At 40.7% G+C, this 20,853-nt stretch overlaps 1 protein-coding gene across 1 annotated transcript in view; it reads left to right on the plus strand.

The window, feature by feature from the left end:
* PHEX (phosphate regulating endopeptidase homolog X-linked) overlaps nucleotides 1-20,853 on the plus strand; it is a 245,623-nt gene that overhangs the window by 19,796 nt on the left and 204,974 nt on the right. The window lies entirely within an intron of this gene.

The raw sequence follows: 20,853 nt of genomic DNA on the forward strand, positions 1-20,853 counted from the left end.
GTGGGTATATATGCAAAACCTCATGTACACACCCATCTATTTAAAAACTTAGCTAATGGATCCTGAGAAACTTAACAGAAGACCATGGGGGAGGGGAAGGAAAAAAAAAAAAAGGTTAGAGAGGAAGGAAGCCAAAACATAAGAGACTCTTAAAAACTGAGAACAAACTGAGGGTTGATGGGGGGTAGGAGGGAGGGGAGGGTGGGTGATGGGTATTGAGGAGGGCACCTTTTGGGATGAGCACTGGGTGTTATATGGAAACCAATTTGACAATAAATTTCATATTTAAAAAAACTTAGCTAATAAATGAAATAAGTCAGAGAAAGACAGATGTCATATGTTTTCACTCATATATGGAACTTGAGAAACTTAACAAAAGACCATCGGGGAAAGGGGAAGAATGGTTTCAAACAGAGAGGGAGGGAGGCAAACTGTAAGAGACTCTTACATATGGAGAACAAACTGAGGGTTGATGGGGGGGGGTGGTGGCGGGGAAGAGGGGAAAATGGATTTTGGGCATTGAGGAGGCACTTATTGGATGAGCACTGGGTATTGTATGTAAGCGATGAATCTCAGGAATCTACCCCTGAAACCAAGAGCACATTGTATACACCATATATTAGCCAAGGTGACAATAAGTTATATTTAAAAATAAATTAAATAAAAACTTAGCTAATATTATGAATACTACTGTGTCACGTGCTTTAACACTATAGTAAACATACATAACACTATAGTAACAATTCCATTTCGAATACACATGGATATTTGTGTTGAAAGAGTATTCACAGTTTAATTTTTGCATACAGCCAAGTTGCCCTTAGAAAGTTATTTCTAGGTCTTTATATATTTGCTTCCTGCTTTAAATGGTAACTCCTTTCCATCAACTGTTTTATGTTTGTTTGTTTGTTTTTTGAGGTAGGAAGTAGAGGTCAGCAAACTATGGCCTGTGGGCCAAATCCAGTCCACTGCCTATTTTTATAAATAAAATTTCATTAGGAGACAGTATCTCCATTCACTTATGTGTTGTCAAAGGCTGTTTTTGCACTACAGCGGCAGAATTGAATAGTTGGTACAGAGACCATATGACCATGTGACCTGCAGCCCTAAAATATTTACTCTCTGACCGTTATGGAAAAAGTTTGCCAACTCCTGATGCCTGTTGTAAAGCTTTGATATATCCATATGGGACCTCATTAGAATGGGCTTATTAATTAATAGCTTTTTGGTGGCTTCTTTGGAATTTTTTAGGTAGGTAATCATAAACTTAAGAAATAATTATACTTTCTGTCTCTCCCATTCCTTTTACTGTATTGGCTAGAGCCTCCAGAACAGAGTTGAATAATAGCAGTGATAATGGGTATAGTTTTCTTATTCCTCGTTTGGTGGCTAATGCCCTCAGTATTCCCCCGTCCAACCCCCAATTATATTTTTCTTTGTTTTGAATAGGTATTCTTTATTGTGTTCTGTTACTCTTAGTTTGCAAGAAGGCATTGTTCAAGAAAAAGGTGTCTTCACTATTTATGGAGAGAATCAGATGGAGTATCTCTTTAACCTCTCTAGATTTTCTTACACTGAATTAACCTTAGAATCTTGTAATAAATATTACCTATGAATGGTTTATTATTTTTCTTTTAAGACATTGCTGAAGTTGAATAGGCTGCTATTTCGTTTCATACACTCGTGTCTATATTTATGATTCAGATTGGTCTGCGACTTTTGTGTGCTAGGTTTGTCACATTCTCATCAAAATCGTGCTGGCCTTTTGAAATGAAATGGGAGGCTTCCCATATATTTCTCTGCTCTGTTAAAGACCCAACCAGATAAATCCCAACTTACTCTGTGACAAGCACTGTAAAGAATGAACTCAAAAATTGACCATTGGGGCTCTTGCTTTAAGTGCCAAGAAGGAGTGCAAATAGTCAATTAGGGTCTCTTTAAAAATTAGTATCATCTTGTACCAGATGTATGTGTTTTATATATAAAATACATCTTCTTTACACTTTTTAATTTTGAAGTAATTCAAACTAAGATAAAAGTTGAAAGCATGGCATAAGAACTTCCATATACCCTTTATGCAGATTCTTTGGTAGTTACCATTTTGCTACATTAGCATTATTATTATTCTTTCATTCTGTCAATATGTATATTATCTCTTTGTCTCTAACTGTACACCTATACATAATAGTGAGACTATACCTATAAAAGTAGAAACAGATTTATAGATATTTTTGTGATTTTGCAAGTATGTTGCAGATGATTACATATTATTAAAGTGTTTAAATGGAACTTTTCAAATGTCAGATGTGCTGACAAGTCTTGCTTTTTTAAACCTCTGATCTTTAAATTCTGTGTCCCTTTGTATACTGTATGTATCTATGTATCTCACAGTCTGTCTACCCATCCATCCAACTGTCCAGGTAATACAAGCTCATCGTATACCAACTATAAGTGAATAACAAGAAATAAATAACATAGGATTTCACTTACATGTGGAATCTGAAGACCAAATGAACAAATCCCCAAAACAGATTCCTATATACTGAGAATAAATGGGTGGTTGCCAGAGCGGAGGGGCAGGAGGGGAAAGGCAGAATAGATGAAAGGTACAAACTTCCAGTTGTAAAATAAGTTGCAGAATTGAAAAACACAGCATAGGGAATACAGTCAATAATATTGTAATAACGTTGTATGGTGACTACACTTATCATGGTGAGCACCCAGTAATGTACAGAATTGTTGAATCACTATGTCGTACACCTGAAACTAAGGTAACATTGTATACCAATTATATTTGAATAATAAGAACAACAAAATAAAAATTAGTCGAAAAGAAGAACCTATGTAAAATCCCACCACCGATAACTTTTTAAATGCAAATATACATACAAAGTTATATGTATATGTGAAAAGAGATCGTAGATTGTTTTTATAATTTCCTTTTATTGGACATGTTAACATCTTTTCATGTCCATAAAAAGAGATCTTTACCATCCTTTGCCATGACTGCTTTATACGGATATACTGTAATTGATTCAGTCAATTCCGGTGTTTCCGTTTGGATTATTTCCAGATTTTTGTCCTCACTGTAAGCCCCTCAGCATGAGCATTGAAGCTGCAGAGCTGGATTTGAATCCTAGTTACTTTTCATTTCTCCTCCGTGTCACCTGTGGCCGATTACATAATTCACCTAGCTCAGTTTTCTTACCTTGCAAATGGAGATAAGAGAATCTTTTTCATAGGGTTTGTGAGGACTAGAGGAGGTGACCCGTATAAATTACACTTCATCCCAGTCAAGTTCCTGGCATATAGCAGGTCCTCAGTAAATGTTTGTACTCTCTGCTTCTATTTTTGTCTCACAGCTAGTTCTAAGGCTCATGAAGTAGTGTCTTCCAAATGCTTTACGCTTTATTCTGGTCTTATCATTTGTAAATATCATGTGCTTTCAAAAATATTGAATACTGTCTAGATATTTTCCTCACCCTTGATAAAAAGAGAGAACATCCAAAAATAAAACCCAATACCACCAATCAAAAGAATACCATTTTCTTACGGCTGATAGAGAACACACAGATACGGCTGTCCAATTTGTGAAATAAAATGGATTTGACAGACCTGGCTGATGAAAAATTGCCCTCTATTGAAGTCAGCAACCTGGCTCCGTGAATTTTTTCTTTAAATGGTATATAAGACTCAGATTTCTACTTGGAAGATAAAATTATTTCGTATTCTCTCCAAGAAGCAGGGTTTTTTTTTTTTTTTTTTTAAGGCTGAATATAGTCATGTGTTTGGATGTCTCAAAATTTCCTTCCTACAAAACTTCCCAAATTTGTCTTCATGTGACCATGAAGATGACACAGCAATGTGTTGCTTATGAACGAGCAGATGAAAATTTTGCAAATGAGCGCTTATGAAACATGAGGCAATAAGTGAGATAGAACACTTGTGTCAAACAGAAGACAGATGACTCAAGGTAGAGCCAGCTCATCTCTATTATGGAATAGCAATCTTTGCCACTATTTTGTAAAGAAATGCAGTATATTATTATGTTCCAGCAAGACAGCATCAGCAGAACAATAAGATGAAGTAGGGTCTATGCATTAACGAGCAGAGAAAGATGATTGTGATTCATAGATGGGTTATTTATTTGTAAATATCTGCTGCCTGAGATTCAAGTGGTTCTCATAATTAAATACCCCCCCAATCGTGTTTTTGCTGTAATGATCCTAGCCAAATCATCTTCTAAAGATAATAGAAAGCTGAAAACTTGAGCACCTGTAAAGTCATTTGATAGTTAAGAAGCTCAGACAATTGAAGACAATGAATTGTGCCATTTTCCTCCCACCATGAACATAATATGATGTATCAAACTGAGCTTTGACATTAAGTTCTTTGAAACACATGATGTCAGACTAGAAAAAAACATGGGGATACGGTGGGGAAGTGCTAGGAAGCAACCAGCCCTTTTGCTGGGCTGCTTATTCCCAGTGAAACTCAGCCCCAGTAAATCTCAGTGAACCTGCTCTATAGATGGGATTTAGGGTGGGGGGTGCCCACTCACAGAAGATTCCTATTTTTGTGACCATGGCGGCTCTTTTTTATGTAGCCACACAGGAATTAGCAAATTGCCAGATTATACCTATGTCATCATAAGTCCTGCATACACAGAGGGGTGCTGTATGAAGATTTGGGCCTGTACAGAAGACATTCAGAATGTGAAATGAAATGACTTTACTTGAAAAGTAAAGCATTTTTCCTAATCTGAGTACACCATTTGAACTTGGGTGTGTATAGCGTGGGGAAGGAGAAAGAAGTTGTCAAATTTAAAAAGTTCAGCAATTTCCTGCTAGTAAACATTCACTTTGAATATACAAATGCATTTCTTCCTGAAGCCTCTCTGAAAAATGTATATGTAACTCTAGAATATGTTTTCCTAAATAGCTGAAGGAAGTGCAGAGGCCATGAGAATGGCCATCAAGTGTAAAAGCTTGTGTTCCAGTAGTTCTGACAGCATTTTAGGCTTTCTTCTTGTGCGTCCTTTTCTACTCCCAGTGCATGTCCTTGTCTTTTTGACTCTTTTCTGCTCCAAGCACTCATTTTTAAGATCTCATCTTTTCCCTTTTGGCCTTCAGGTAGCTCTTCTGTCATAGTGATTAATATTACAAATAAGTTGGGTTCATTACATTCATCCTGAGTTTTATGCTCTTTTATTTGAGGGAAATACACTCGTTTCAAATGTATTGAAATGCACAACATTTTGACTGTATTAATGAATCTGTGAATGTAAGACTATTGATTAGGCATTTACTTTTTTTGGGCACCACTTGCCTTCAGTCACAAGTAATAGAACCCCCAACTCCAACTGGCTTAAAAAAAGAGAAATTTTCTGGTTCATGTAACCAAAATGTCTGGTGATAATGTGGATTTCAGGTAAGGGTTGATCCAGCAGCTGAACCATGACATTAAGGGTCATGTTTCTTTATTTCTCTCTACTTTTATTTTCACCGTCTCATGATTCTTTCTTTCTTTTTTTAACTTAATTTTTTTTTTAATTTTAGAAAGTTTGAGCAGGGGAGAGGGGCAGAGTGAGAAAGAGATAATCGTAAGTAGGCTCCAGGCTCAGCATGGAGCCCAATGCAGTTCTTGATCCTATGACCCTGGGATCAAGACCTGAGCCAAAATCAAGACTCAAATGCCCAGTCAACTGAGCCATCTAGGCACCCCGTCTCGTGATTGTAAGTCTGTTTGCTCATAAGATCCTTGCCAGTAGCAATGAGAATTTATACTTCCTCATTCCTATCCAACAAGAGCCATTGTGTTAGACATAGGAGGATACAGAAGTGCAGAGATTAATAAGGTCCCCAAGACTACCCTTATGGAAGTTAAAAATCTACACATCACAAAATGTTTCAACAGGTACTGTAATCAAGAGTCTAGAGCTGCACTGTTCAATACGGTAGCCACTAGCCACATGTGGCTTTTGAGTACTTGAAGTATGGCTAACTGGAATTGAGATGTGGTATAAATATAAAATACACACCAAATTTCAAAGACTTCATTTAAGAAACATGTAAAATATCTCACCAAGAAATTGATGATTTATTTCCTCAATTACATATTGAAATGATAGTATTTTAAGATCTATTTGGTTAAAACATATTGTTAAATGACCTCACTTGTTTCATTTTTCTTATTTTTAAATGTACAAGGAAATTAACAGTGATATATATGGCTCAGATAATGTTTCTTTATTTTTTGATTTCAGAGAGCATGTGCAAGCGAGAGAGAGGCAGAGGGAGAGAGAGAGGGAGAGAGAGAGAGAGAGAGAGAGAGAGAGAGAGAGAATATCCCAAGCTGGCTCCATGCTCAGCCCAGAGCTTGACACAGGGATTGATCCCACAACCCTGGAATCATGACCTGAGCCAAAATCAGGAGTCAGACAGTCAACCCACTGAGCCAGTCAGGCACCTGGCTCAGATAATGTTTCTATCAGTCCTGTTCTAGAACCCTGAATAGGCTATTAGAAAGGTGAGCTATCTGGGAATGAATTCCAGTTTCTGTCAGTGGTAGAGTTAAGCAGTAGAGAAAGGTCAGAGAACACCTTTACTAAAAATAGTTCTCTACTCTCATCTCCAGTCCCTTTCTATTCTGTTACCCTATTAGTGTTCTTTGTGGTACTAAGAACCATTTGAATTACCTTCTTTGTGTACTTGTTTGCTTGTTTTTCTTAACTAGGGTGCCATTTTGGGCTTCACTGTGACCCAGCACAGTGCCTGGCATGTAGTTGGTCTTCACTAATACTTGTTAAAGAGTGGAGAGAAAGACTGTGCCCTCTGTGAGTGGCTGGCTGACTCAGTGGAGAGGGGTGGCTTTCTTTTGTTTCTTCCCCTCCATCTGTGCCTGAGGCGCAGCATGTTGTTCCACAAGATCTGGCATGAGATCCAAACAGAACTTGCCCCTGGTGGAGGGGAAGGGTAATTGTCAGTTGCTCTTCATTCGTGTTCGAGGCATCAGGAAGGCAGGACAGAGGAATGGACCCTGAGACAGGCTAGAGACCTTCCTGAGGCTCCCAGACTCCCTGGTAGTGTGATTCTGTGTAAGTTACAGTAAAGAAAAGGAAAACTCCCGGGATGTCTTTTACGGTTGGGCTCTGGAAAGCATTTGGGATTCTGCCACTTCCTGGCTCCCTGACTGCTGGCAAACCACATTCCTCTGAGGCTTAGTTTCTTATCTGGTGATCCTGTTGGATTAATTCAATGAAGTGCATCAACAGTCTTCCACACAGAGTTCAATAAATAACATCTGCTGTTGTTAATTTCATGAGCATTAAATTACCATTTTGAAAGCACTTGGCACTTAGTAGGTGCTTGAGAAATGTTAGATTCCTAGCCAATAAAAATTATAAATTTCATAAGAAAACTTTACCAGCATCATTAAAGTAAAATAGTGTGATGTAATTTTTTCTGGAAGTCTCAACATGCCCGTAAATAACACAGTTGATCTTAAAAGAAGCAAGCCTGGAGGTGGAAACAATAGGTTAGGACATTTGTGTGTGTTCCCAGCTTTTATTGCCACACCTTGGTCATGACCTCAGACCTGGAAGGTCTCGATAATCTATTTGGTTCGTCAACACATTGATTGGGGAAATGGGAGCTGTAAATCCCACTTGCAGGAAAAGAAAGAGAAAAGGGGCGAAAATGAGGAAAAGTGTCATGTTAGGCTGTTCTAGATCCTCTTCAGATGCCACTTTTTGTCATTTACACCACTTTGCCTTTCTTTTTTCTTCCCCCCCTCCTTAGGGGATTCTTTTTTTTTTTTTAATGTATGCTTATTTTTGAGAGAGAGAAAGAGACAGAGTGTGAGTGTGAGAGGGGCAGAGAGAGAGAGGGAGACACAGAATCTGAAGCAGACTCCAAGCTCTGAGCTGTCTGCACAGAGCATGACACAGTGGTCGAACCCACAAACTCCAAGATCGTGACCTGAGCTGGGAAGTCAGAGGCTTAACTGACTGAGCCACCAAGGTGCCTTCTCCCTAGGGGATTCTTTATGACAGAAGGCTGTCAAAAGATTTCCAAGGACTTGAAGGGGAAAAAATGCAGCTTTATTTTCAGTAACCTCTAATGGAACTTCAGCATTTTCTTTAATTATGAACTGTGTGTTATTGGGTGTGATACTGTTCCCAATGGAAATCTTTATTTTTCTGTATTAATATAGATGTTGCAAGTATCTTGGAATATTATCTACATACATCACCACTTCACAGTCATAGTGGTTCTTAGACCCAATGCTAGATCTTACTATTAAATGAGTTAATGAAGTAGCACATATATTGTGATGTCAAATAGTAAATCAAATGTTTTGTTAACCGTGTTGCAGAATAACTGGTTTCTGTTGGAAACCTGTGTTTCTTAGGCACTCAGAAACATTATTTTGTGAATGGTCTTTAGGTTTTAAGAGTCTGCCCAGGAGATGTGTGGCACAAAAATGATTAAGAACCCCTGTCTGGGTAAACGTTGCTGGGCAGGCCTCGAGAAAGTAGAGTTTCACTGAACTTCAGCCTTTTGATGCATCCTAATTCTAGGTGTTTAAAGCAGAGTTGGCTATTAATGTAACCCCATAGGTCCATTCATACCCAAATCTCTGAACAGTCTACTGTCTTGAATCCCCAGGTAATGAGCACATTACCAACAGTTCATATGTTTATAAGGATATTAGATGAAACCAGAGATTTGTGTCAATGCCATACCTTGAGCTGATTACAATTTGGGCTTTATGCAGTTACCTATGCCATGGAATAAATATTTTATAGATGAGATTATTAAGAGCTGTCATGTGCCTATTACAAAAGCGGAGAGTTAAAGGTTGGCACCCAGCTAGAGATGGTACAGCTTTTGGTGTGGTGTAGTTAAAAATACTTACAAGCAATGCAAATGATTGAAGACAGTAATACACAAAGTAGAATCTTCATTCCAAGTACACAATACGTATGGTTTGAAAGACCTTGCTTGTTAGCTGATCTTGAAGACGCTTACTCTTGGTCGAACTGGGAAAGGTAGATGTAGAGGGGAACTTGAGATTGGGAGGTGCTGTGAATGAAGTTCCTAGGAAAAGACAGGATCCATGTAACTGGGCTTGGTTGGGAGGAAGGCACGAACATGTCTTGGGGAGAGGTGACAGGAATGAGATGGGCCGATGAACATGTTGAAATTCATTTGTGAGATTTTTGACTTGCAGCAGGAAATGCTAAGGTTCATGAGAAGTGGAGCTACAGCTTGGAAATGCTGTGCCTGCAAATACCGACTGGAAAAAGTAGTGGGGAAGCAGATGAGGGGCATTTGTGTTGTGTAAATATGAATTTACACATTATGAAGTTTCCTGCTAGTTAGCTTGAATGTTGTAGGAAGAAAGAGACATTTTACTTGAGGAGATTGTCGACTAAATTTAGGTTCTTTGGACTAAGTATAAGTTCTTTGGCCTGACTGATGACACAGGATATGTGCATCCTGAGAAAGGCCTCTGTACACCTACAGTGACACTTCTCAGCTTGCCCACACCCAGGCCCTGTTTTGCATGGTTGGTGTAAGTGTATTTTGTTTGGCAGTTGTTCAGAAGGGTTGCATATTTTTGAAAAGCTACTTCCTGAAAGACGCTGACTGTTTGGAAAGGGAAGAAAAATCCTAGCTGTTTTGGTGGTAACAGTTCCGAGGTATACCCACGTGAGCTGTGGTGGTAATGATTCCTGAAGCTTCTCCAAGTTCCCACGTGTGCTTGCTGTTGGTTGCCACAAGCTGCAATGGGAATGGAGCTGAGAATATGGGATTGTGTAGGAACTTCCAGGGGTCATCCAGATTGCACAGCAGAAGCAGATGACTCAGTCTGGGCCTTGAAACCCGTGTGTTAAAGAAATGGGTCACATACCTTTACTAGACTCCTAATTAGTCAGTGGCAAAACTTAGGCACCAGAAAAATTAAAAAGTTGCTTGCATACAAAAATACATGGCCATACTGAGTGGAAAATTTCAGCCTCTCATTTCCAGTCTCCCTGATGAGATGGCTTTAGCTGTACTCTCACCTTCAATTCTGAGAATATTTCAAATGCAGCTTGATGGTGTGGATGGGTTGAGCATCTTTAAGATGTGGCAAAATCCCCATTTCTCTCCTAGTATACTACTAATGGGCACAATTTCTATGCATGGCTATAAAGTGAGCCTTTAACCATTCAAAAAAAATTCATAGGAATCTCACACTGAGAAGGGCCTAGTAGGCCAGGCACTTTATAGAGATGACTTTGTTTAATAATACCCTTAGTTGAACTCTCTAAACTGAACTGCCACCAGGTCTGTAAGCTGAGAGATTTACTTGCGTTTTGCAAAAGAGGAAACAAAGGCACTGAGCAGTACCATTAACCAGCCCAAGATCACATAGCTGATAAGCAGTGGAGCTGGGATTAGAATTCAGATGGTTTGACTCTTAGTGCCTGATAAACAGCTTGAAAACTAAGAAGGTGGTATTGTCCCATCTTACAGTTGTGAAAGCTGAGGCTTGGAGAGGTTACATATATATAGCTGGTGACCTATAAAGTCAATACTGTCCAAAAGAAATGTAATGTGAATCACAAATCCAAGTCACATGTAATTTTACATTTTTAAATGTTATTTATTTTTGAAAGAGAGAGAGCAAGCAGGGGAGGGGCAGAGAGAGAGGAGAGAGAGCATCCCAAGCAGGCTCCACACTGTCAAAGCAGAGCCCGATGCGGGGTTTGATCTCATGAACCATGAGATCATGACCTGAGCCCACATAAAGAGTTAGGCGCTTAACCAACTGAGCCACCCAGGTGCCCCGAATTTACATTTTTTAAAAATGTTTATTTATTTTTGAGAGAGAGACAGAGACAGAGTGGGGAGGGGCAGAGGGAATGAGACACAGAATCTGAAGCAGGTTTTAGACTCTGAGCTGTCAGCACAGAGCCTGACGCGCGGTTCGAACCCACAAACCGTGAGATCATGACCTGAGCCGAAGTTGGACGTTTAACCGACTGAACCACCCAGGTGCCCCCCAGCCCCAATTTTACATTTTTAAACAGCTGCCTTAAAAAGGAAAAAGGAAACAGGTGAAATTACATGATTCTATCTAAACCCACATAACCAAAGAATTATTCGCAAGTCATGTGACATTCTTCTGTTCCTAAGTCTTTGGAATTTGGTATGCTTCCTATACTTGAAACACATCTCCACATAGACCAGCCACATTTCAAGTGCTTAATACCAGCTTCTGTAGTGGATAGTGCTGCTCTAGAGAAGTGTTTCTCACTGATTGCTGCACACCAAGATCACAAGGGGGCCTAAAAACAGATCCTTGGATCCCCTCCTTAGGGGTTTTGATGTAATTGGTCTGGGGTATAGCCTGGCCTTCTGGATTTTTCAAGTTTGTTTGTTTATTTTAAGAGAGAGGGAGAGAGAGACTCCACAGCAGGCTCCTTGCTGTCAGCACAGAGCCCGACATGGGGGTTTGAACTCATGAACTGTGAGATTATGACCTGAGCTGAAATCAAGAGTCAGTCTCTCAATCGGCTGAGCCACTCAGGTGCCCCTGGCCTTCTGGATTTTTAACTACTCCCTTCCACCAGGTGATTTTATTATGGATCCAAGTTTGAGAACCTTCTCAAGGGTGATAACCAGACCAACTGAGTCGAGAACTGTAGGCACTGTCCATTGGAGAAAGTTCTGTGAGTTTTCTGAACTGAGACCCATTCAAAACTACTGCTCTGGCAGCATGCTTTGCTAGGTGACATTAAAGAATGCCAGGCAATGCCCTAATTTATTAATTTCTCTCAATTTACATTTCCTAACCTTTTGGCCAAGTCCCAGGATAATGTGAGAAAAGAAAAGGGATTTCTTTTTTCCCTTGATGTACTCACTGGTCTGGATACACACCAGTGCAAATAAATTAAGACATAAAGTTCCTTTATTTTAATTGAAGTCAGACATGTTGGTGTCGGCCTGGAACCTCTGAACTGTGGAGCAGAGGAAGTTAGGGTTTGCAAGCTGCAGGTCATTGCCAGAATGAAAAATGTCTGGTGGGGAACCTGTGGGAAGTGCTGGGTGAGGAAAGCAGGCAATTGTGGCTCCTGCTGAGGTCTGAAGGCTGCACGGCCCACGGTGTGGCAGGACGCGTATGGAACTGCTCTTGCCAGAGGCCTCGTGTCTGCCTGCGCGCTCGGCCAAACCCGAGATGTGTGTGTGACACCCAATACTGAGGAATTAAAATGCCTCAACTCGCTCAGAGCTTCACTTGTCCTTCAAATGCTTTTGGAGTCTTTTGGAAAAATTTTTTATATTGCCCTTTTTTATTTAAATCCACACAATCCTAAATTTCTGGACATCTTTATTATTTTTCATGATGAAAAATGCTGGGTCTGGGGCACCGGGGTGGCTCAATCGGTTAAGCATCTGGTTCCTGATTTTGGCTCAAGTCATGATCTCATTGTTCATGAGTTTGAGCCCCACATCAGGCTCTGTGCTGACAGAGGGGAGCCTCTGTCTCCCCTCTCTTTCTGCCCCTCCCTGCTTCTCGCTCTCTCCCAAAAATAAATAAGTGTTTAAATAAAAAAAAATTCTGGGTATTCTGTAGCGGTAATGCTATAGTTATATGCAATTTTCTTACATTTATTTGACTTAAAATTTAGCAAGACAGCACACAAACACTGCTGAGGCTTACATAGCCTTAACTATATTAATACCATATTTCAGTAAATAAAAATACTTTCAATTGTAAGATGCATCTTTGCTTCATGTCAACAAAGACTAAGCCATCACACAATGTCTCCTTTTCACCTGAAATTTTTACTTGCTTGAAAGAGTTCTTTTAGACATTAATTTTTATCATATTACTCTTTTGCGTTAATTAAAAAGAAAAATGCAGGCAGAAGAGACTGGTTAGAGTAGTGCTAAAACTTCTTCACAGTCCTTTTGATTTCAAGTCCTCAGTGCTTTGTTTTCTCACAAAACATTGTCTTCTTTCCATTAATAGCAGCAGTGATTCAGCGTTTCTGAAAAAAGTGCTCCCCAATTGTCTCAGCTGTTTTCCTCTAAGATTGCCTATTGGGATACGCAGTCAGTTTTTATTTCATGCCCGAATCATATGGAAATCTTTCTGAAGGCTTTTTAAGTGGCAGTTTACCGGCCATGCAACCAATTCGTTTGAGATACCTACCCTAAGAGCTCCGAGATCAAGTTCCCACACGGCCGGGCGATGGCAACTACATCATGACTGTGCTTAGCTGACAGTTGTAAGATGGATTCCCATTTCAGACATGCTAAGATGTGAAAAAAGTGTGCTTCTGAGAACTGGTGAAATATGGCATATAAATTATATTTCCGATAATCCAGGCTCCCCAACTGCTTGTCACATCCACCTTGTTTATGTACTTTCAACAATATTCAGTGAGGAGCATCTGGGTAGCTCAGTCAGTCAGGTGCCTGACTTCGGCTCAGGTCATGATCTCGTGGTCTGTGGGGTTGGGGCCCCGCATCAGGCTCTGTGCTGACAGCTCAGAGCCTGGAGTCTGCTTCCGATTCTATTTACCTCCCTCTCTGCCTCTCCCCCATGCTCTGTCTCTCTCTGTCTCTCGCTCTCTCCTTCTGTCTCTCTCAAAAATAAACACTAAAAAAGGTTTAAAAACAATTAACAACACTCAGTGACATTGGCATGCTGTTCCCTCGTCTGCACTCCTCGGTCTTCATGTACACCACTTCCTTCTTCCCCTCTCGTGTGCAGCTACAAAGCTGGACCTTAACACTATTCTTCCCAGCCTTTAGTGTGAACATAAATCACCTGGGAATTTTTTTTAAAAGTGAAGATTCTGATTGCGTAGGTCTGAGAAGGGACCCAAGAGTTTGCATTTCTGAGAAGTTCTCAGGTGTTGGCCACACTGCGGGTCTGGGGACCACGTGTTGAGTAGCCAGGCTTTACTGTGTCTAAGGACACAGCACGCGACTGAAGAAATTCAGTACATCTCCAGAGTGCATGGGTGGTTTTGTTTTTCCTCCATTCATACTATCATTTTGATGAAAACCTATATAGTACAAATGTCATTATATTGGGTAAATACAAAGATTTGTTGTACATACAGGGTGTTTGTATGTACTGTTTCATGATTCAAGGAGAGCAATTTCTTTCCCTTAGTTTGTTTTCTGAAAGATATGTTCATTTTGTTTTCCCTTGCCTTCCTCCTCAAAAAACTTGGGCAACTTGAATTTATTAGGAAATCTGCATGTAATTGCAGATTAATAACCTAACCATTAATACTACATTAGTTCATTGTGATTAATAGCATCTCTGTGAATGCTTAATGAATTAGTAATGATGGACTATTTGCTTTAAAGTGTCAAGGGAACATTCCATGTAAAAAGGCACTACCCATAACAGGAAAATTAATTATATGCTGGTTGGAGAATAGCTTGTCACAAATAAGAAATGTTTGTTTGGAAAGGCTTACTGGTGTTCATATTTATACAGTGAGAGGTATTTTTAAAACACGTATGGACCTTTTAATTTAGAAAACTAGAAGGGGATTTGATTTTCATCAGTAGTTTAGATGGGTGTGGGCACTGATATTTCTGAGAGAAACCCACACGGATGTATGCCAGTATGCTCTCAAGTTTGCTTCCTATGGTGGTCACTTAGATGAAGTTCCAAATGGAACCACTTCTACTACCTGCTGTCTATTCTGAATTCGTAAGTTCACTTCCCCAAGGCCCAAACTATTCTTGTTACTAATTTTATTCTGTTAGCCTATCATTTGTTTTCTCTTTGGTTCCTCACTCTAATTTGGTGCTGTTGGCCATCATTGTTTATTTCTGTCTTTGCCCTACATCCGAGGAAGCGAAGGTCAGGGAAATTATGTGACTTGCCCAAACCAATCCAGCCATATAATTTGTCCCCCACAGATTATGGGTCTAACATTTCAAATGTCTCCAATTTTAACCCAGGCGGAAAGAGCTGCATGAGCAGAGCCTTTTCCAGCTGGTGCCTTTGAGGAAACCCAAGAAGCCCAGTGTGATTGGAGCTCAGAGCTGGAAGGGAAAAAGGGACAAAAGACAGGACTGGAGAGAAAGGAGGGGCCAGAGCATGTGGGCCTCTTAGCCTGTGTAAAGATTTTCCCCTCTGTCGTCGGGCCCGGGGAGCCATTTGTAAATGTCATGTTGAGGGGTGTGATGGGTTTTGCCAGAGCACACTGGCTGCATGTGGAGAATGATACTGGAGGAAGGAGTGGATGTAAGGAGACCAGTTCAGAAGGCCCCATCATGCTGTCCTCTTGTCTAGCTTGGGATCCAGGTGAAGGTAGAGATGTCTTCCTTGTTACAGAAAACTCCAAGCATCATTGGGGATTATTTTCTCTGTGTTCTCCTCAGGTCAGCGTGAAGGGCCCTTGTGTCTTCTCTGTAGCCCCTGGTTTCTTTGAACTTGGAAATGTACTTTGCCAAGCACCTCCAGTCCCCCAGCAGAATCTGCTGCAGAAGCCACGCGGCAGCAGCTGGTGGGCGTGGAAGTTTTCTGTCTTCCTGCCAGCCCTTCTGCCCCTTTGTCTTGTGCCCAAGGTGTTGTTGCTTCCCTTCTTTGGGACAGAGCGGGGAAGAGAGCCTGGTTCCTAATCCCTCACTGTTAGAAATGCCATCTAAGGAGGATGGTTTTTCTTGACCACACACTGTAGTTTGAATGGCCAGGAATAGAGCCTCTGCTACTCTTACCTCCTCATGGAAGGTGGGAGTGAAGACAGGGCTTGGTTGGGAAGTGGCTTTTGAAAGCTATGTTTACAGTGTTTTTGATGCCACTTTCACAGATGAGGGAGGAGTTGTGAAGTCTGGGGCTCAGATTTTTCAGGATTTAAGGGACGCGGTATTTATCCCACTCTTTTTTGCCATAGGGTGTGGTATAAATGACAGTTAAAAATAGATGTCCTGTATTTTTTCCACTTTGAAAGTTTTCCTGGCATTGTGTAGTTTGTTTTTTTTTTTTTTCTCTTGAACCAGTGAATCAACCCTCACCTCAAACCCCTGTTGCATTTCACCTTTTAGAAAGGAACTTTTAAAGCTGGACTTTGCAGAACTGAGAAACTAAGTTGGACCTAAATGGGCCAATATGAGGAGAGTGTCTCTGGAACAAAACAGAGTAGTACTGTCCTTGAAGAATGTTGACGCTTAATTAAGATGGAGTTGTGGAGTGAGGGAATCAGCAGTGACTTTGGGTAGGATGGGGAATGGAGGAGGAGGGCCTGTGGGCTGGTGATGTTTTCTGGGATCACAGACATTAAGAAGGGCTGGTGATAATTGTCAACTATACCTCAGTAAAGTTGGGGTAAGTAAAGGAGGGCTGGTAAGCGCTATTGCTTTTTAAAGCGTGTTCCCTCAACCTGTAACATGGGCATAACCTGAAAATTTGTTAGAAATGCAAATTTTTGGGCCATACCCCAGACCTAGGCTATATTAATCTGGAGGAAGACCCAGCACTTGGTGTTTTAATAAGCCCTTCCAGTGATTCTGATGCAGGTTCAAGTTTGGACACTACTGGTTTAGACTAGGGCATAATATGAAGTCACACCTTAGGGACCAGCTAATTTTGTCCTGCCCTAACCTCACCAGGCCTCCCACCCCTGGGTAGGTACCTCAGGAGTGCGTCTCCTTGCTCACAGATGTGGTCACAGGGCAAAGTGGGTAGATGGCTCAGCCCAGAGTCAGTCCACCACTGCAAAAACATGTCTCGATGTAACCAGGGAAGGCCTTTCTTCCGGTCAAGGTCAAGAGATCTGTTCATTCTATGAGGGCATTGCTGCCTCTGGATTACACGCTTGGAGGCCTTGTTCTCACACACAAAAGCAACGTGTGGAGTTTTACTGGGCACCTGATGGTTGAGTGAGCAGGAGTTAGAGACCTAAGCCCAGATCAAAGCTCTAACCTTTCCTGCCTGAGTTTCCTTGGACAGGTTCTTAGGGTCTTGTTACAAGCAGAATGGGATCAGTGATACATGCTTCTGAGGGTTGGTGGGAGATTAATTGAGGTTGTATACAATACACCTAGCACAGAGCTGGTGCTTAATAAATGAATGCTGTCACCACTGGGTCCTTGGATGTCTCAGGACTGCTCGGGAAGGACCCCTGGAGGGGTTATATAACCATACATGGCCTTTTCCTTCTAATGTTAAGATGGTAGAAATAGGTAGGACAAAATATATAATTAGGGTTTTTACTATGGGAAAAAAAACTGAAGATGGATTTTAGTGACTTTAAATTCACACAGGCCTTACATTGAATTATCTGCTAAGGTACAAATGATCTAAATAGGAAAGCTATTTTTATGAGTTAAAATATCATATTGGCAGATACATTGTAATTCTGTGCTGTCAAAGAGTAATGTTAAAATTTATTTTAAATTATCTTGAAGTACAACCCTGCTAAGTGTACTCCTCATAAATTCACTTACAAGTGAACATAATAAAAGAGTTACCTTCTATTAGACTTTTGTAATGTCTGAATTGATTTCATTATGGACAAAGAGGTCTTTTGTATTAAATGGGGAGTATTTTTATGTTGTTTGGTAAGCCCTGATTCAGATGGATGAGTTTAGAGGGTTTTAGTGCCCCTCAAGTAATCCGTGCCTCTTCTTCTTAAGCGGACACCAGCCAACAATTATAATTTATAAGATGATCATAAAAAATGAACGGAGAAAAGGATTCTGACAGCTTCTCTCCCTATGTTTAGATGGGAGTTTCCCTGAAGAATGAGAAATATCAGTTCTTACTGTCTTTGCAGTGTGTCAGAAAGACTCAGGTAATCCCATGCTTGAGTGGCTGTGGGCGGAGGAACTGCCAGGTAGAGTGTCGCACTGCTCGTGTGCAAACATGAGGGTTATGGGATCCACAGACCATGACTTTGTCAACTTGAATTTTATTTTTTAACGAGAGTAACAATGGGCTTTGCAAGTCGATTTAGACTCTCCAGGTCCACCTGCATAAGAGCTGAATGCCCATGCAGTGTGGGTTAGAAAAATGAAATTTCTCAGTACGGTCAATAAACTGAGGAGCCTGGAAGCCAAATTGAAGTCTGTAGCCTGGAAAATCAACAGGGACTAAAAATAGTAAGATTAGAGGCGACATTCAACTATGGACCATCCTAAGGTGGTTTTTAAGTACCACCAAACGGGAAACCAGGCCATGATATGATAGGTTTAAAAATACATACGTTTCTAAAGAGCTTTCTGGTTGTTACCTAAGTGTGGAAGGGCATACCTTTCCTTAAGTGTGGATTTGACCTTTCAAAGTTTTGACTTTTCCTATTTTTTCTTTAACTAGAATTAAGACGATACTCCCCCTGATTTCTAAGTGAGAAATGTTGGTGTAATCAATCATGAGATTGAGAATTCACATGGATGGCATGTAACATGAAGATTGAGAATGCAGTTACTGTTTGCTTTTAAGCAAATCAGGCAGACAGCTTTGCTCTCTTAGCAAGTAGCTAGACACATAGACGGATTGCAGGGTTGGGAGAAAGAACACAAAGGAGCATGTTTTGACAGAGTTCCAGTGCTCTTGAGCCATCTCATTCAAACGGCATCAGCTCAGCACTGAGGTTCTTGGTAGGTATTTGCTCATAGGCCTAAAAATTTGTGCATATGAAATTTTTGAAAATGATATTAGGTGAAAGGTCCTAAATATTGCAGAAACTTCAAATGACTGGCCTGGGCTGCATGCGACTGTTTTGAGCTCTTGACTTACCAGGTCTTCAGGAGTCTTGTCCTTTGTGGAGAATTCTCTTTCCCAGTTCCAGAGCCCTCAATAAAGGCCTTGTCTCAGCAGGAGAAGTGAGTTGAATGAGTAGAATTGGTCGTCCTGTGTCAACTTGTTAGCTTAAAGGAAGTTGAATGCCAACCAAGTATTTTCCCCCAGATGGAAGCCCAGGGAAGTGGAAATGTATGATTAAGCTGAGACCATTGGTATGATGAAACTTAGGCACCCTAAAAACTCGTGTTCATGAAAACCGATGAATGAAATCTTGGATTGCATTGTATGGTACAGACGCTGGGATGTGAGAAAAGGAGATTATAGATGTTCGTGTAATCAGGACATTGCTGATTATACCCAGCAATAATAAATAAAGTCCAACTTCTCACAGTTCCTTTTCTGTTGGATGAACAACTCTCAGACTTAATTAACCTTTTTGGAAATTCAACTTTGCAAATGTGGACTGAGCACCAACCATGCCAAGCAGTAGGTCCTGGGTGCTCCAGGATGAATGTGACACAGCCCCTGCCCCACAGAGACTACTCAATTTAATGGAGAATAGCCACTGTTAATGCTAATTTTATGCACTGATATTACTTTGTATGTGACAATACTTGGGGCCCTATGACCAAAAATAGCTTCCTCATTAAAATTCTCCCTTTAGTTGTCCCTTGTGAAGCCAGGCTTGTGTTACAAAGGCATGCCTGTTCACACCGTGGGCAGAAACCAGTGCTACATGGACTGTAGATCTAAACATGAAACAATAAGGATTCTTTTTTTTTTTTTAATTTTTTTTTCAACATTTATTTATTTTTGGGACAGAGAGAGACAGAGCATGAACGGGGGAGGGGCAGAGAGAGAGGGAGACACAGAATCGGAAACAGGCTCCAGGCTCTGAGCCATCAGCCCAGAGCCTGACGCGGGGCTCGAACTCACGGACTGCGAGATCGTGACCTGGCTGAAGTCGGACGCTTAACCGACTGCGCCACCCAGGCGCCCCGAAACAATAAGGATTCTTAAAAAGGCATAGAATATTGTCATGATCTTGGGGCAGGCAAAGGTTTCTTAAGTGAGACACAAAATACACTAACCGTACACAGAAAAAATAGGGAACTTGGACTGTATTAAAAGAAAGCATTTTCCTTCATTACATGATGCCATTAAGAAAATGAAGACTGATTGGAGTGCTTGGGTGGCTCAGTTGGTTGAGCGTCCAACTCTTGATTTCAGCTCCCATCATGATCCCAGAGTCATGGAATCGAGCCCTGTGTCGGGGTCTGCACTGAACGTGGAGCCTGCTTGTGATGCTATCTCTCTCTGCCCCTCTCCCCTACTTGCTCTCTCTCTCTCTCTCAACTAAAAAATAAAAATAAAGAAAAACAAAGCTAATTGGGAGATTTTTCAATACAAATATTCAACAAAGGACTTGGTGTAGAATATATGAAGAAATTCTACAAATCGGTAAAAGATAGATTACCCAATAAAAGCAGGGTCATAGACTTGAGTAAGCACTTCCCCAAAGAGGATATTTGTTGTCTTGATCAGAAGTAGTGACTGGAAGGGAGCCCAAGGGACTTCTGGGGCTCTGGTTGTTAAATTGGTTAGAAGGGTGTGTTTACTGTGTGAAAATCCTTCAAATTATGATCAGTGTAGTTTTCTTGTATGTATGTTATAGTTTCATTAGAAATGTATATATCAGAAAAATGCCTTGTTTAAGAGGAATGTGAGCAAAATATTTTTATGGGTTAACACTGTGGAATATCCCTCATCATGGAGCATTGCCTCTACTGTGGAAGCAAAGCAAGCATGGAATGTGGGGCTCTGCGAGGTGGCTAGGGCTGCTACAGTTTGTAAAACAGTCCTGCACATGGAGCGGCAGTGTCTTGCATTATAGCATGTGGCCTTTGGCTACCATTATCCTAAGAAGGGAGGAGGAAAACACATTTATGGAAAAGCACAAGAAACAAGCTTTATTACAGTTTTGTAAATGGCTGACTTGGCCTGTAATCTTGTTTAAGCCACCATTGGTTGATCATGTAGGTGTCTGCCCTTTGATATTGGGAGTTTCTTTGCATTAAA

Source organism: Prionailurus bengalensis, chromosome X, assembly GCF_016509475.1.
Source record: "Prionailurus bengalensis isolate Pbe53 chromosome X, Fcat_Pben_1.1_paternal_pri, whole genome shotgun sequence".
NCBI lineage: Eukaryota > Metazoa > Chordata > Mammalia > Carnivora > Felidae > Prionailurus > Prionailurus bengalensis.